At 36.2% G+C, this 15915-nt stretch overlaps 1 long non-coding RNA gene across 2 annotated transcripts in view; it reads left to right on the top strand.

Moving 5' to 3' along the window:
• The window catches only part of LOC125754481 (uncharacterized), a 68722-nt gene that overhangs the window by 41250 nt on the left and 11557 nt on the right, over positions 1-15915 (top strand). Inside the window, exon 4 of one of the 2 annotated variants that reach the window (XR_007408818.1) lies at positions 2820-3802. The exons of the other annotated variant lie outside the window; for it this stretch is intronic. This is a non-coding gene — a long non-coding RNA (uncharacterized LOC125754481). Of the gene's footprint in view, positions 1-2819; positions 3803-15915 lie in introns of those variants that run through there. 2 annotated transcript variants of the gene reach the window in all.

Below are 15915 nucleotides of genomic sequence, written 5' to 3'. Positions count from 1 at the left end.
GTGAAAGTATAATATTCAAAAAATTAAAAATATGACTCATTATAGCCATAGACAGCATGTGTGTTAAAGAATTATTTAACACAATAACAAAGGGACCAGTAGGATGGTAAATCTGATTAAAAGGAGGCATTTGAGAGTCTGAGTACTTACAGCCAATGAAACACAGAATGCTGAAATAAGATTGCACAGTTAAATACCAAACTGGTTAGTGTACTACATAGCAATAAACTAAATATTTGTATTACAGAATTCTGAAAATTAACATCATTTTCTTAAAAAGATTTTATTTATTTATTCATAGAGACACGCAGAGAGAGAGAGGGACAGAGGCACAGGGAGAGGGAGAAGCAGGCTCCATGCAGGGAACCTGACGCGGGACTTGATCCAGAGTCCCCAGGATCACACCCCAGGCTGCAGGTGGTGCTAGACCACTGCGCCACCGAGGCTGCCCTGAAAATGAACATCTAATTTCACAGAGACTAGGCACTAACTGATATAAAACAGTACATCAAACAAAGGTACATTCGTCCTAGAAATTGAAGTAATCCCGGGATACCTGGGGGTTCAGGTGGTTAAGTAGCTGCCTTCTACTTAGGTCATGATCCCAGGGTTCTGGAATCAAGCCCCAGATCAGGCTCTCTGCTCTACAGGGAGTCTGCTTCTCCCTCTAGCTTTCCTTCTCATGCTCATTTGTGCATGCTCTCTCTCTTTCTCAAATAAATAAATAAAATCTTTTAAAAAAAAAGAAATTGAAGTAATCCTCGGGTGAGTCTGTTATCAGTACTTCCTATTACATTGCAAGAACATGCACTATCCTTTGCCTTATGTCCAAATTTTAGATAGTTTTCCTTATTCCCTTGAAGTTTTATTTCTCTTAAAATTCCAAGTCAGACCTTTTGAGTTCTACTCTTCAATTTTATTAGAAAATCTAAAATGTTCATTGGTGTCTTTTGTGGATCCTCTTAAATCTCTCTTACTACAATTTAAGTCAGTTTCACCTGTGAAGTTAAAATTTGCTATAATAATCCAACCTGAACATGAAGACTCAGAAGATTCTTGGCTTCCACTTCATTAAAGTAATTAATTCTTTACATGTTTTCTGTTTTTTTTTTTTTTCTGTCTTCTTATCTTTGAATGTTCTTTTATTGGAAATTTTTTGCTTTTTTCACAGTTCTTAAAACTACAAAACCCCAAATGCAATACTACATTCTGATGAGTCTAATAAATACCAATGGCAATCCGTGGCATCTGTGCTGTTTCACTGTACCCATATCTGCAAATGTTGTACAAGATAGTGTTACTGACTTATTATTTTTTAACCAACAAATTAAAACATGATATATCCTAAGTATATCATAAATCATTTATATCATATATTGCTAGATTTTCTCTTTTATTTATTTTACTGTTTATTATTTACTCATTAATTCATTCATTTAGCCTTGCATTCATTTACTCATTTATTCATTAAACATTTTGTTATTGTAGTAAAAACTACATAACATAAAATTTACCATCTTAATGATTTTTAAATATACAGTTCAGTAGTATTAAGCATATTCACGTTCTTGTGCAATTATCTCCAGGACATTTTCATCTTGCAAAACTGAAACTCTATACTCATTAAACAATGATTCCCCATGTTCCTCTCCTCCAGCTTCTGGCAACCACCATTTTACTTTATGTTTCTATGAATTTGACTACTCTAGATACTTTGTGTAAGTGGAAACCTACAATGTTTGCCTCTCTGTGACTGGTTTATTTCACTGAGCATAATGTCCTCAAGCTTCCTCCATGTTGTAACATCTGTCAGAATTTCCTTACTTCTTAAGGCTGAAAAAATACCATTATAGGTATATACCGCATTTTGTTTAGTCACCTTCCAGTAGACACTTGGGTTGCCTGCATCACTTGACTATTGTAGATTAATGGTGCAATGAACATAGTTATGCAAACACTTCTTTGAGGTTCTGCTTTTAGTTCTTTTGGGTAGATACCTGAGAAGTGGAATTACTGAGTCAATGGTAACTTTATGTTTAATTTTTTGAGGAATCACCATACCATTCTCCATTGTAGCTGCAGCATTTTCCATTCCCACCAACAGTACACAAGGATTCTAGTTTCTCCATATCCTTGCCATACTTATTTTCTGTTTTTGTGATAGTGACCATCCTAATGGGTATAAAGTGATATCTTAATATCTTTTGACTTTGAATTTCTGGAATATTACTGATGTTGAGCATCTTTTCATATGCTTATTGGCCATGTGTGTATCCTCTTCAGTCACTCAATCATTTTTAGCTATTTATCAGGTGCCTATTAAAGCCCCAGACCTTGTACCCAGTGCTACAAAGATAATTAGAATAAGTTTCTAGAGCTCAATAAGTTTGTAGCCTACGTGGGAAAGTAACCTGTCAACAAGTGACTCTGAAACAAAGGGATAAGTATCCTGAGAAAGGTATGCGCAAAGTGCTTTCTAGTCATTCTACTCTCAAGCTACTTTTAGTTACCACACACCTGTTTATGGCCTGTCATGATGTCCAGGATATAACATATTGCCTCACTGTCAATCCCTAAATTACATAGGAATTTTTTATCTCTGAAACTAATTGAGGAGGTCAACATTTTCTCCCTAAATTCCAGAGATAATTTCTTCTCTCCTTATCTCCTTATCTCCTAAAATCAATCCCTAAATTCCAGAGATAATTTCTTATCTCTGAAACTAATTGTGGAGGTCAACATTTTCTCCCTCAACAATTGTTCTGTACTTCCTTCCATGTAAACATACTCAAAGACTGTATTGCATTTCTTTTCCCCAGTTCTTACTTCCTTTTTGACAAAGACTCAGGAAGCACCAGGAGAAGGAGGAATACAGAGAAATATGAGAGAAGATCTGTTACCAGCATGTGATTAGTTGACCTGGGATCCTGCCTATTAAATTATCACTGATCAAGAAAATTATTTCAAGTTTACATTGAGCCAGTCTTGGTTCTTAAAGTGTAACCAGTTCAACGTCTTGGTTCAAGCCACAAACCTAATACCTTTATGGTGTGATAATAGAAATCCAGGGGCGCGTGGTGGCTCAGTTGGTTACACATCTGCCTTTGGCACAGGTCGTGGTCTCAGGGTCCTCAGGATCGAGGCCCGCATTGAGCTCCCTACCCAGGAGGTTGCCTCTTTCTCCCTCTCCCCCTGCTTATTCTTTCTCTCTGTCTCAAAGAAATCAAAATATATATAAAAAAAGAAATCTATTCATTTTTCTCTGAGGAAATAGCTAAAATAGTAGCAGAATCAGAGTTATATATATTATAACTTACCAAGGACTCAAAACAGATCTCTCCAGGCAGGGAAAGTATCAATAATTCCCACTAGACTAATATTTAGCCATTAATCACCCATTAACCTTTGACTTCGTATGTTGTATTCTTCAGTCATATATATGTCAGCACATGGTAATTTGGTACTTCTTAGAAATCACTGCTGCTGCAGTATTCTGGGATAGGCAAAAACAGGGTAACATTTACTCAAATCCACAAAATAGTTCCAGTTATAGCCTGTCATTTTATTTCTACCTTGAGACAAGATCCTCTGAGTATAAGGATGTGATCCTGTTTATATATATTTTTAAGCTGGACAAGAATACATGCTAAAAGTCACTCACAATTATTCTTGACAGTTGAATATGACTTGTATTCTAAAACTTGAACATATTGTGACTTAAATGTCTATTTGGAATAATATTTAAGAATTTGATGTCACTCTGTTTCCTGAGATTTATATCCTGAGAGGTTTTCTCTGTAAATTATAGCAAATAAAAGAGTAACTACCTAACAGAAATCTGTTATGCTTTTGACAGTTTATAGTGATATAGTACAATGGTATCAAAGTACTGTCCTGTATACCATATCAATATCTGGGAGCTTTTTATAAAGGCAAATTCTCATTGAAATGGAAAAATTCCTTGATAAGACAGGAGTTTCCAAATGAACCCAAGAAGAAATAGAAAACCTAAATGGCTATACAACTATAGAGAATAAATGTGTAAAAACTGTATACTAAAAGCTGCAAAACTTTACTGAAGAAGAAAAAAAAAAAAACTTTACTGAAGAGAATTAAGACCTAAACAAAGGGGATATTTGCCATACATAAATTGGAAGTCCCATACTAGGATAGCAGTTCTCTTTACATTGAATCAATGCAATACAAATCCAAATCCTGGCAAGTTTATTTTAAAATCTATATGGAATTCCAAAACCCAGAATAGAATTGTGTAATCAATTTTGAAAAAAGAAGAACAACTTTAGAGGACTAACAGTACCTGAATTTTGGAGGCTTACTGTAAAGCTACCATATTCAATCCAGTGTAGAGCAGATGGACAATCCAGAGAGATATCCACACATACATGGTCCAGTTGATTTTCACAGATATGCTAGAGTAACTTAATGGTGCTGAAATAATTGGATATACGTATGGGGATAAAATGAACCCCTATTCTTAATATTATACCCCAAATCAACTTGAAATGGAGCTTGAAAGTGAGAGCTAAAACTATCAGACTTCTAGAAGAAAAGAAAAGATAATTGTAAACAGAATAATCATTTTTTTTTCAGAATAATCATTTGACTTTGGATTAGGCAAAGATTTCTTAAAGAACAGACAAACCATGAAAGAAATGCAATTTTATAGACTTGACTATACAGCTACTTAAATGATAACCTCTATTGGTGGAGCTCAGAAATCTGTTTTAACAAGATCTCCAGATGATTCTTTTTCACACTATACTTGAGATGCCTCATGAGTGTAAAAACATATTATCATGTGAGTATCCAAATTTCTCCTCATTCCACCATTAAAATAATTGGAGAAGAGGAGAAGTGTGGAAAAGACATATGATTCTTTAAAACAAAACTAAACCAAGCCTCCCCTTCAAACAAAAAAACAATGAGAGTTGAGACAAATTACAGTGTCCAGTGTGGTGTGTACTCCAGGAAGCAAGATGACATGGCACAGAGTTGAAAGTAGGAAATAATGAGTATGTGATAATATTTGAGGAGTGAAATCTTCAGGAAATTGTATGAGTCTTCAGATTTTTTTTAAAAGGGGTAGATGAGGATATTGGATTAACTTTATAATTCTTCAAGAAACTCAAGTTAATAATTCTAGAACATTTTCCAAGTTCCTTCTGGTGGCTGGAAGATGCTTTTGTTGAACCCAACTCTGCTCTAAGATTTACCACATGGGTCTCTAGGTTCATAAGAATTACTGAAGGTCTTTTTATTTACTCCTCTAACAATTATTGATTTAATGAATTATGAAATAATTGAAACTTCTCCCAGTATTATCAGATATTATCTAAACAAGAACATTTCACAAATAGGTCCACATCAAGGTCAACCATTGCTATTAATTTCACAGAGCTATGTCATCTCTCTCCACATTATGATTTTGGTATTGGGTGATACATTTAGGCTAGCCTATAGGGTTCACAAGAAAGCCTCCTAAAAATACACCTTTATAAGGCCCAGAAAAATACTCTGTCCATTAAAATGTGTGCTTCATATCATAAATTTGAAGTAGTATCGATTACAACGCAGTTTAAAACAAGCAGCTGAAAGCACTTGAAAACATTGAACGTATGTTTTGAACATATGTATTGTATAATTTAACATTTTAAAATACTTAGAATGGTACTGGCATGTAGTAAACACACAGCAAGTATTTGATAAGGAAATGAATTCAATAAAATATGTACATATATTTATTATTGAACACCTACCATATGGCAGGCACTGAGCAAAGTGCTGGGGTTAGATGATGGGCCAAAAGGAAAAGACCCTATCTCCACAGAACTTAAGAGTCTAAAAGTTAAACCCTCAAATAATCACATAAATAAAGATATAATTAATTGTAATAAAATGGTATCTGGAGCAATGAGTACATATGATTTAGTCTGATGAGTCAAGGAGGTTTCATAGAGGAAGTAATATTTGAACTTAGTTTTGAGTCATGGAAAGAAATTAACTGGGGCAAGGAAAGAGCATGTGTTAATTCTCTGAGGAATAAAAATGTCACCTTTCTAAAAATGGGAGCAGGTTTATTTGACATAAAGAGCATGAGGCCTACAGGTGCCTATAATGAAGTTGTAAGGTAGGTAAGTGTTATTTTCTGCAAATCTTTTAAACCATACTAAGAAAAGGTTGTAGATCCTCATACCAAAATCAGTGAAGGACATCAGAGGTTATAAGTACAGAATGAGTTTGTCTGTGTGTGTGTATCTGCCTGCAAGCATGAGTATGAGAGGAGAGAGAGAAAGACAAAGAGAGGCGAGTGACAGAGAGAGAGATACTAATTGAAAAGAATTCTGGCCCCAGTTCAGAGAACAGGGTATGGGTACAGGGGCAAGAGTGATTACAGGGAGATAGTCAGATAGCTAATATAGTTATTCAGGAAAGAAACAATGACGCCTTAGACTAGGAAATTAAAGTGGTAGCTTGTGGCTTTAGGAAGAAGTAGAAAGGTTTGCCTGTTAAATCAATAAAATTTGTTACTGGATTGGATTTTGGGGAGCTGTGATTAAAAAAGCAGTATTAAGGATGATTCATGGGTTTTCATTTTATATGTCTTTCATTGATATAATGAAGAGTAGAGAGGTAGAAGGTTTTGGAATTTGGCTTTAAGTGTTTTGAGTTTGAAGTAGCTTTGTGATTTTTTTTTAAGTAGAGCTATGAAGGAGGCAATTGCTATTTGGGCTTTGAGCTCAAAGAATGGTTTGAAGTTGGAGATATCAATTTGGGAGTTAACTCTGTTTAGTTGGTCATGGAAGCCATGTGCATGAATGAATTTGTACAGAGATTATAGAGTGAGAGGAATACAGACTTTATGGTGAATCCTGAGGAATTTCAATGTCTAATGACTGCATAGAGTGAACAGAGCCTTCAGAGGAGACCAATAAGAATATCAGAAAAGCAGGAGCCGTCAAAGGAGGAGGTGTTTCTAGAAGAGTGGAATGATCAACAGTGTGGAATGCTGCTGAGAACTGGTGAGAAGGATTGAAGAAAAAAAGGAGCAACAGGACAGTCACTGCTGGCATTGGACAGGGCACTTTTGGGGGAGTGTAGGGGCAGATGATAGACTGAAGTGCATTGAAAAATATGTTCTAGAAAATAGCAAATTGGATCAAACAGACTAATTTCTGATTAGGAGAGGAGAAGGCTTAGTCTGAAGTTCTGCTTACAGATTCCAAAATGTGCATGAAACAGTACCAGGAATTGGCAGACACCATCTTAACCAAGTAATGCAAGTTAGCATCTTCAGTAATAGGATAAACTGACATTCTGTGCTTCCTAATGGGATTATCTCAGAAGGATCCAATAGAATTTATGTAGACGTTCAGCCAACAATGCATAATCTGAACTCAGTCATGAGTAAAAAGACAAGCTCAAATTGAATTGGCCTATACTCTTAAAAATCCATGTCATGGAAGAAAAAGGAAGGCAGAGGCACTGCCTCAGATCAAAGGTGACTAAACCAACACATAACTAAATGCATCATATGACATTGAATTGGATCCTAAATCCAAAAGGAAAAAAAATCTATAGAAGACATTATTGGGACAATTGATGGAATTTAAATATGTACTGTATGTTTGACACGAATAGTCTGGCAATACTGTTAAATTTCCTGAATTTTACTGCTGCGATTACATGAGGAAACGTCCTTGTTTTTAGGAGATATGGGTCGAACTGTTTAGGAGTAAGGAATCTCAAAGCTGCATATTACTTTCAAGTGATTCAGCAAAAGTAGTATGTGTATATGTATATAATGTACACAACACAGAGAACACAGACAAAGCAAATGTGGCACAATGTCAGAAATTTTGCTGACTCTATTCTTGCAAGATTTCTGTAAATTTGAATTTTACCAAAAAGTTCATTATGCCTTTTATGCAGGTTTTCTGTAAATTTGACTTTTTTTCCACAGGAAAAAATTAAAATTTAGCAACTACCAGAGCTCCAATATCAGCACCATCTGCTAATATTTGTTATTCAAAAAATGTGTTGTACACAGACTGGAAAGACCAATTTTGGATATTGTATCAGTAACAGCATTCATCTGTGGCATCAGTATAATTTGAAACCTAATTTCAGTGGTTAATTGAGGAACCAGGACAGATTCCTCCCATGAGTTTTCCTTCACAGGACATTGTATCTTTTCTCTCAAAAATCATCACAATGATTCTGCACGAGAACTTAACTAGATTTAACTAGCATCCATGCAGACCATTCTAAGTGTTAATCTGGATTCTAGGTATCATAGGGAACGTGGACATGAATGTGACCATCGGGGCTCTCAAGAAGCCTGTAGTCCAAAGTTGGTGCTCAGACAAGATCCCACTACCACAGAAATTTGTGGAAACATAATAAATGAACTTCAGTGGAAGAAGAAGGCTGCAGAGCAATATTTCTCAGCCTCTGGATTGCCCAGAGTGGTAAAATGTCACCACCAGCAAAAATGTTGGGGAAATCTACTTACAAGGATATGAGAAATCTACTCTCACTGTCATTTTGTACAGAAAGGACATACTAATACCAAAAACAACGAAAGACAATATCATAGTAAAGAAAAGTTCTAAAAAATGAAATGAATTTCATGTTATTGAGGGGGAAAAAAAAGGACAGTAATTAAAGCTCACTGAGTGGTGCCAGCCAAAGAAATTAAGGAGTTCTGAGAAAGTCAAAACAGTTTTTTTAATATTGAAAGGAAATAAGACTTACTTGGGTCCTTAAGCAGCTATGCCTATTGCAGATTATAGAAATAGGCTTTGAGAAATGGACTTGTAGGAAACCCACATGCAGGAAAAAGGCCTGTATTATTTTCTGTAGCACATTGTGGGCATTGAGTGAGCTACAGATACATAATTGGGCTAGATATAGTAGATCTTGAATTAAGTAATTAAATAGTGTCATGAAGTTTTGAAAGCTTGAAACTAACTTCAAAAGCACTGAAGAAAATGTGAGGAAAGTTGCTTCTTTAAGAAGAAAAGTATAAGTGAGTGTATATATCAATATACATAGATATGCATATACATATTCCTTCTAAAAAGATTGAAAATAATGCTTTAAATTGAGAGAAATACTGAATTACATTATGGATACTACTGTCGACAATCTGTCCAAATTTCCTTAGTTTTAATTTTAAAAAGTACATGTAATACCTGTTCAGTATGAGAAGCAAAGATAAAAAGTCATAATGCTGATTTTGTATAATACTTTGAACTACTGGTAAATATTTCCAGTGGGTATATTTAAAAACAGGCTTTTCAACTTAATATGACAGTGAAACTTGTTCCTTTGGAAATTCAGTGAACTCACCCTATAATCAAAAAGAAAGCAGTTACATGATAGTAAAGCAAGTTTTTGGAAGACCCCAGGAAAAAAATGGTTTCTTTGTACCTCGTTTCCATAAATAACATGTTTGAAAGCAATTAATTTATGCACAATAAAAACAAACTTGCAGACATTAAATGTGTATCCATTTTGCATTGTATCCTTAGATTAGTTTCTTCCAAGCATACTAATGTAAGCTGTGGAGTAAACTACATTACGTTTCAAATTTTCCCAGTTTAAAAGTTGGGTTCGATATTAAAGACTCTTTTACCTTGTAACATCCTGCTAAAGCCTTGAGCCCGTTCAATAACGATGAATGTTATCTCCTGGCTTTCTGAGTGCTGTGTCCTAGAGACGCATTGTAAAGAGTGAGGTGCATACTTAACAGTTAAGAGGAAATCCTGCACCAGGGATGGCTGTCAATCAAACCAGCTCTCCTGTTCTTTTTATCATCAGAAAACTGCAGATAAAGATGAATGCAACTGACAAACAGGAATACAAAACTGGAAAAAATTGAGATCTCCTTACAATATCTTCATCACAGATCAGTGAAATGCAGTTCGATCATGATATCATTAGAATCAGAAATATATCTTATTACTGGATTTGTAGACAGAGATAGGTATTTCTTAATATTCTCAAAACATTTTGACTTTGTACACTTGTCTAGCCTGTGGGATTGAGTTTGAGTAAGAGACCTGTTTGTTGATCTTATCCCCTCAGTCTTTAATGCATTTATTACTACAGATTCCAGTCACTGTCACCAAGATCTGGATATTGTATATACTACAATTCCTGGCAGAGGAAAACCGGCTGTGAAAGTGTGATGCCTCCGTGTTGTTATCCTGCCTTGCAGGGTTTTTATTTTATTTTAAATTTTATTTATTTTATTTGAGAGGGAAGGAGGGAGAGAATAGGTGAGCAGGGGGACAGGCAGAGGAAGAGGAAGAGAGAGAAAGAATCTCAAGCTGACTCCATGCCAAGCCCTGAGCCGGGAGCCTGGAGCCAGACATGGGGTGATCCTAAACCCCAAGATCATGATCTGAGTCTAAACCAAAAGTCAGATGCTCAACCAACTGAGCCCTCTACTCTGCCTGTTTCTTTTTTTAAATTTAATTTTATTTAAATTCAATTTGCCAACATATAGTATAACACCCAGTGCTCATCCCATCATGTGCCCTCCTCAGTGCCCATCACCCAGTCACCCCATCCCCTCACCCTCCTCCCCTTCTGCAACCCTTTGTTTGTTTCCCAGAGTTAGGAGTCTCTCATGGTTTGTCTTCCTCTCTAATTTTCCCCCACTCAGTTTCACCCCCTTCCCTTATAGTCCCTTTCTGCCTCAGTTTCTTTGTCCCCATACTGGAATCATTTTCCAGCCCTCCCTTCCCCTCACAGGGTGTGAGCTAATAGCACCATAGACATTATGCACATGAAATTAGTACCTCCTTAATGATATACCTAATCTAGAAAAATGGCTCATGGGGATTGCAAAGCGTGAATAAGATGCAGACGCAGGGAGATTGGAAGTCTTGTGACGCTGAGAGAATGCACTTAAGGCTGTTTATTGTTCAAAGCTGCGACGGAAAGCCCTATAGCACAAGAAATAGATTTGAATGGATGAGATCCATTGCTCAGGTATTTTCTGAGCCGTGCTTATTTACTCACCTTAGAGAAGAAATAGCTGAGAAGAAACACTATTGGGTAATAGGGAGAAAGCAAGGAAAAATAATAGGAAATGGCTCAGTGGAGCTATTTATGGCAACTGCAGTTCATAGCCATGTTTCCTATTTTCCTCTGCCCTGAAGTTAGAACAGAATGCCTTTTCAGGGTGACTTTTTTTGAAAAAAGTCCTTGGAAAGTGGCTTTTTTAGATTTAGAAGCAGACCACTGGGATTTAGAGTTAATGTTTAAACTTTCTGTCCTCTTATATTTACAGGGGAGTAATCTGGAATTTAGGGAAAGACAGTCTTCTAATTCCATACATAATCTTGGCTCATGTAATTTTTTTTTAATATTATTTATTTATTTATTCATGAGAGAGAGAGAGAGAGAGAGAGAGAGGCAGAGACACAGGCAGAGGGAGAAGCAGGCTCCATGCAGGGAGCCCGATGCGGGACTCCATCCCGGGTCTCCAGGATCACGTCCTGGGCTGAAGGTGGTACTAAACCGCTGAGCCACCCGGGCTGCCCCAGCTCATGTAGTTTTTGAGACTAGTCATCAAATATTTTACTTACAGGAATTTTTTTTTCATTTTTTCTTGTGCTGCAACTTCATTGCATGTCCATAGACTTGATTCCATCTAATAAGTTAGCTTTTGGTCCCTAAAGCTCAATGCATAAGGAAGGAGAGAAAAAGCTTTAATAATTTTACTGTTTTACATCTTATATTCAAATAAATTATTATAACCAATCTGAGCTGAATTAAAAGCACATATGGGGAGGGAGCAGTTAAAACTTTTTTCACTGACACTTTCAGGACTATAAATTCACCAAAGGTACTTCGGGGCAAACCAGTCACATCAGAGTTCATTCAAATGTCAACACAATAATGTAAAAGGAGCATACACTGTGTGTGAAGACGAGAGGGAGGGACAATGCATTATCAACCAATAAGGAATGCCAAGATGGTAGGTAGGTAGTGTCTCTATTGCTATTTTAGAAAAATATGTGGGTCAGCATTTGCAAACCTGGCAAAACAAACAACTATTTCTTCACAGACTAAAACCAGCTCTTTAATGATCAGAGAGTATTTGGCAAGTTGGTCAGGATTATTACTAAACTGATCTTCTGCTACCATTTGATTTTCATGTTATTTCATATTTTGGAAATTAATTAATTCTTATTATTTTCCTTATTTAACAGTTGGCATACCTATGTACAAACGGTATATCTATATACATGAAAAGTGTTCTGCAACTTATCTTACTTTAACAAAATATCAGGAGCATCTTTTCATGCTAACCCACACTACCTGGTTGCAGAGTATTCTGAATTCTGCATGTAATTATTTACGAAGGCAGTCTTGTATTGAAGTTGTTCCTCACCTCCATTTTTTCCTGCTTACACAATTATTCATTCAACTGATGTTTTTAGCCTCCAAATATCAAATTTTAGAGGGATGGTGACTCTGGATACCAGTGGCTTGGTGTTAATACTGAGGTAATCCTGGCATGATCTCATTACTCAGTTCTTAGAGACACTAGTTGACCTGACAGAGAGGTAGCAAAGATTTGATTGTCTTTGATGATCTCTAACTTTGTGTTAGTTTTAAAATATTTTTAAAATAAATTATATGTTCATGTAAGCCCTCTGTGCATCAGCTGTAGTGTTGTGTTTTCTTCTAATATTAAACTTTTATTAGAATGAGGTATAGAATTAAATTAACAATGGCTGGCATTTATTATCGAATCTCAAATTTTAATTGTGACATATACATCACTGTACATATGTGGCAGGTTCAGTTGCTGGTATGTATAGTTGCACATACTATGTATGTAGTAGGTAAAGAATCATAGTAAAATTAATATATAATGTCCTCACCACTCAAGTTAGGGAATAAAACTAGACTAGCACTTTAGAAGATCTCTCTAGTGCTCTGCCTTGATGCATCTCCTCCTTCCCCACCCCACCCACAGTTACCACCATGTTGAATTTTGTCTTAATAATTCCTGTAGTTGGGGATCCCTGAGTGGCTCAGTGGTTTAGCGCCTGCCTTTGGTCCAAGGCGTGATCCTGGGGTCCCGGGATCGAGTCCCACATCAGGTTCCCTGTATAGAGCCTGCTTCTCCCTCTGCCTACGTCTCTGCCTCTCTCTCCCTCTCTGTGTCTCTCATGAATAAATAAATAAAATCTTAAAAAAAGATAATTCCTGTCGTCTTCATAGTTTGGCCACCCAGTTTTTTTTTTTTTTTTAAGATCTATTTATTCATGAATGATGCAGAGAGAAAGGCAGAGACATAGGCAGAGAGAGAAGCAGGCTCCCTGCGGGGAGCCCCAGTGGAACTCAATCCTGGATCCTGGGATCACGCCCTTTGCCAAAGGCAGATGCCCAACCGCTGAGCCACTCAGGTGTCCCTGGCCACCTAATTTTGCTACAAGAGTACCTAGGTTGTGCTCCCAAGCAACATATTTACTTCTCCTTATTTTTGAATTACATATGAATGGTATGATACAGTATGTATGCTTCTGGGACTTGCTGTTTTTGAGGTTCCTCTTTGTTATATTTATAGTAGATTGTTCATTTTTACCAACATTACATTAACTATACCACATTTTGTGTATCCATTTTACTGGTAATGAGTATTGACCTAACATAATAGTGCTGTCATAAACATTTTCCTATTTGTCCTCTAGTGCACATATGTGAAACTTCTGTAGACAGTGGCATTCAAACATTTGCCTGAGATACGCAGTAAAAATATTTTTCTTCACAATTCAGTTAACTTACATACGTGATGTGTAAAGAAAACAGTTTTGCAGAACAATACTTACCCTTACTAATTGTAGTGCATTCTGATCTTTCTATTTAATTCTGTTTCATTTTTATTTTTTTTTAATTTTTAAAAAAGATTTTATTTATTTATTTATTCATGATAGACACAGGGAGAGAGAGAGAGAGAGAGAGAGGCAGAGACACAGGCAGAGGGAGAAGCAGGCTCCATGCAGGGAGCCAGACATGGGACTTGATCCTGGGTCTCCAGGATCACACCCCGGGCTGAAGATGGTGCTAAACCGCTGGGCCACCAGGGCTGCCCTCTATTTCATTTTTTTTTTTTAAGATCTTATTTTATTTACTCATGAGAGATACAGAGCGAGCGAGAGAGAGGCAGAGGGAGAAGCAGGCTCCACGCAGGGAGCCCGACGTGGGACTCAATCCCGGGTCTCCAGGATCAGGCCCTGGGCTGCAGGCGGCGCTAAACTGCTGCGCCACCAGGGCTGCCCCTCTATTTCATTTTTTTTTTTTTTATTTCATTTTTAAATGAGTCTGTCATAACACGCAGTTTGAAACCCACGGCCTTTGAATATATACATAGGAGTGAAAGTATTGTGTCCCTGCATATTGTCCAGTTGTATTAGATGATGTCAAACCCTTTTCCAATGACCTTTTGTGGTTCTTCCTTCATTTTTTCATTTTTCATTCATTCATCCTTTCTATCAATCCTTTGACTATTTTTCAGTTGGTCAGCTTGTCTTTTCCTTATTGATTCATAAAGTGTACTTTTCATGGTCTGGATGCAAATTCATCATCAGTTAAATATATTGCAAATATTTTAGTCAATTTGTAGATCATTTTTTCACCCTTTTAATGGTGTCATTTGATGAACAAAAGTTCTTAATTCTCAAATCTTGCCTAAGAATGTTGATTTTTAGGTCTTGCTTCAAAAATCCCTTTTTACCTTGAGGTTGTGAAGATATTTTCTTGTGTAATCTTTTGAAAGTTTTATTCTTCACCTTATAAATCTTTAACAAATATGAAATTGATTTTTTGTATGGTGTGAAGTAGGAGACAAATTTCATTTTTTTCCCAATGGATACACTGAATTATTTCAGGACTTTTCCCTGTGCTGCCTTTTCTCCACTTCTTCAATGCCAACTGCATTTTTCTGTGTGGGTGTTTCTAGACTCTATTCCATTGGTCTATTTGCCTCCATATCAATACCACACTGTCTGAATCATACAACTTTGTGATAAGACTTGATATTTTAGGTAGGGTCAGTTTCTTCAACTTGCTTTTTTTCTTCAGTTAACTTGACCTTGGTCCTAAGGTCTCCTATATAAATTTTTAGAATTACTTTGACAGTTTCCCCAAAATAACCTTTGGAGATCTTGATCAGAATTGCTTTGAGTCTCTAGATCAGTATGGGAAGAAGCAACTTTTTTAGGACAAAGTTTTCCCAGCCAGAAAAAATGGTCTAACTCTCCATTTTATTTATTTCTACTTCAACATCTGTTACTATGTTTTATAATTTTCTCCAGAAAGATCTTTCTACTTATTGAATTTATTTATTAGTATGTTAGATGTTTGTTGCTATTATACATTTGTTATGTAAAAAATGTGATATATTTAAAAATATTTATGTATACAACTTCTCTTTGCAGTCTAATATTCTATCTGTAAATAATTTGTATTTTAGACTGAAACTATCATATGATTTAGAAATGATATTATTTTTCTTTTCTGATTTTTATACTTTGTTTTTTTTTTTTTTTTTTTTTCATTTCCTTATTGCTGTATCCTGGAGAAGGTCTCAAGAATATTCTGAAAGGAAGTGATGACAGCAGGCATTTTGTTTTGTTCCTAATCTTAAGAGAATCTTCACAACTATTTATCACTAAGTGCTATGTGTATTTAGTTTTGTTGTTTGTAGATACTACTTTGTGCTGTATATCTTCCATTATCCCTTTAGATTACTTTCCACTTTCCCCACCCAGCTGGGGCCCTGGGTGACTGACCTACATGGGCCACTTTAGTGGCTTTTCTTGGCTTCCATGGGCTTCTTCCTGAGTTCAGTCACTGGAGACTGCTGAC

The sequence above is a fragment of the Canis lupus genome, chromosome 37, assembly GCF_003254725.2.
Source record: "Canis lupus dingo isolate Sandy chromosome 37, ASM325472v2, whole genome shotgun sequence".
Classification (NCBI taxonomy): Eukaryota; Metazoa; Chordata; class Mammalia; order Carnivora; family Canidae; genus Canis; species Canis lupus.
This window is presented reverse-complemented; position numbering and strand designations above follow the sequence as displayed.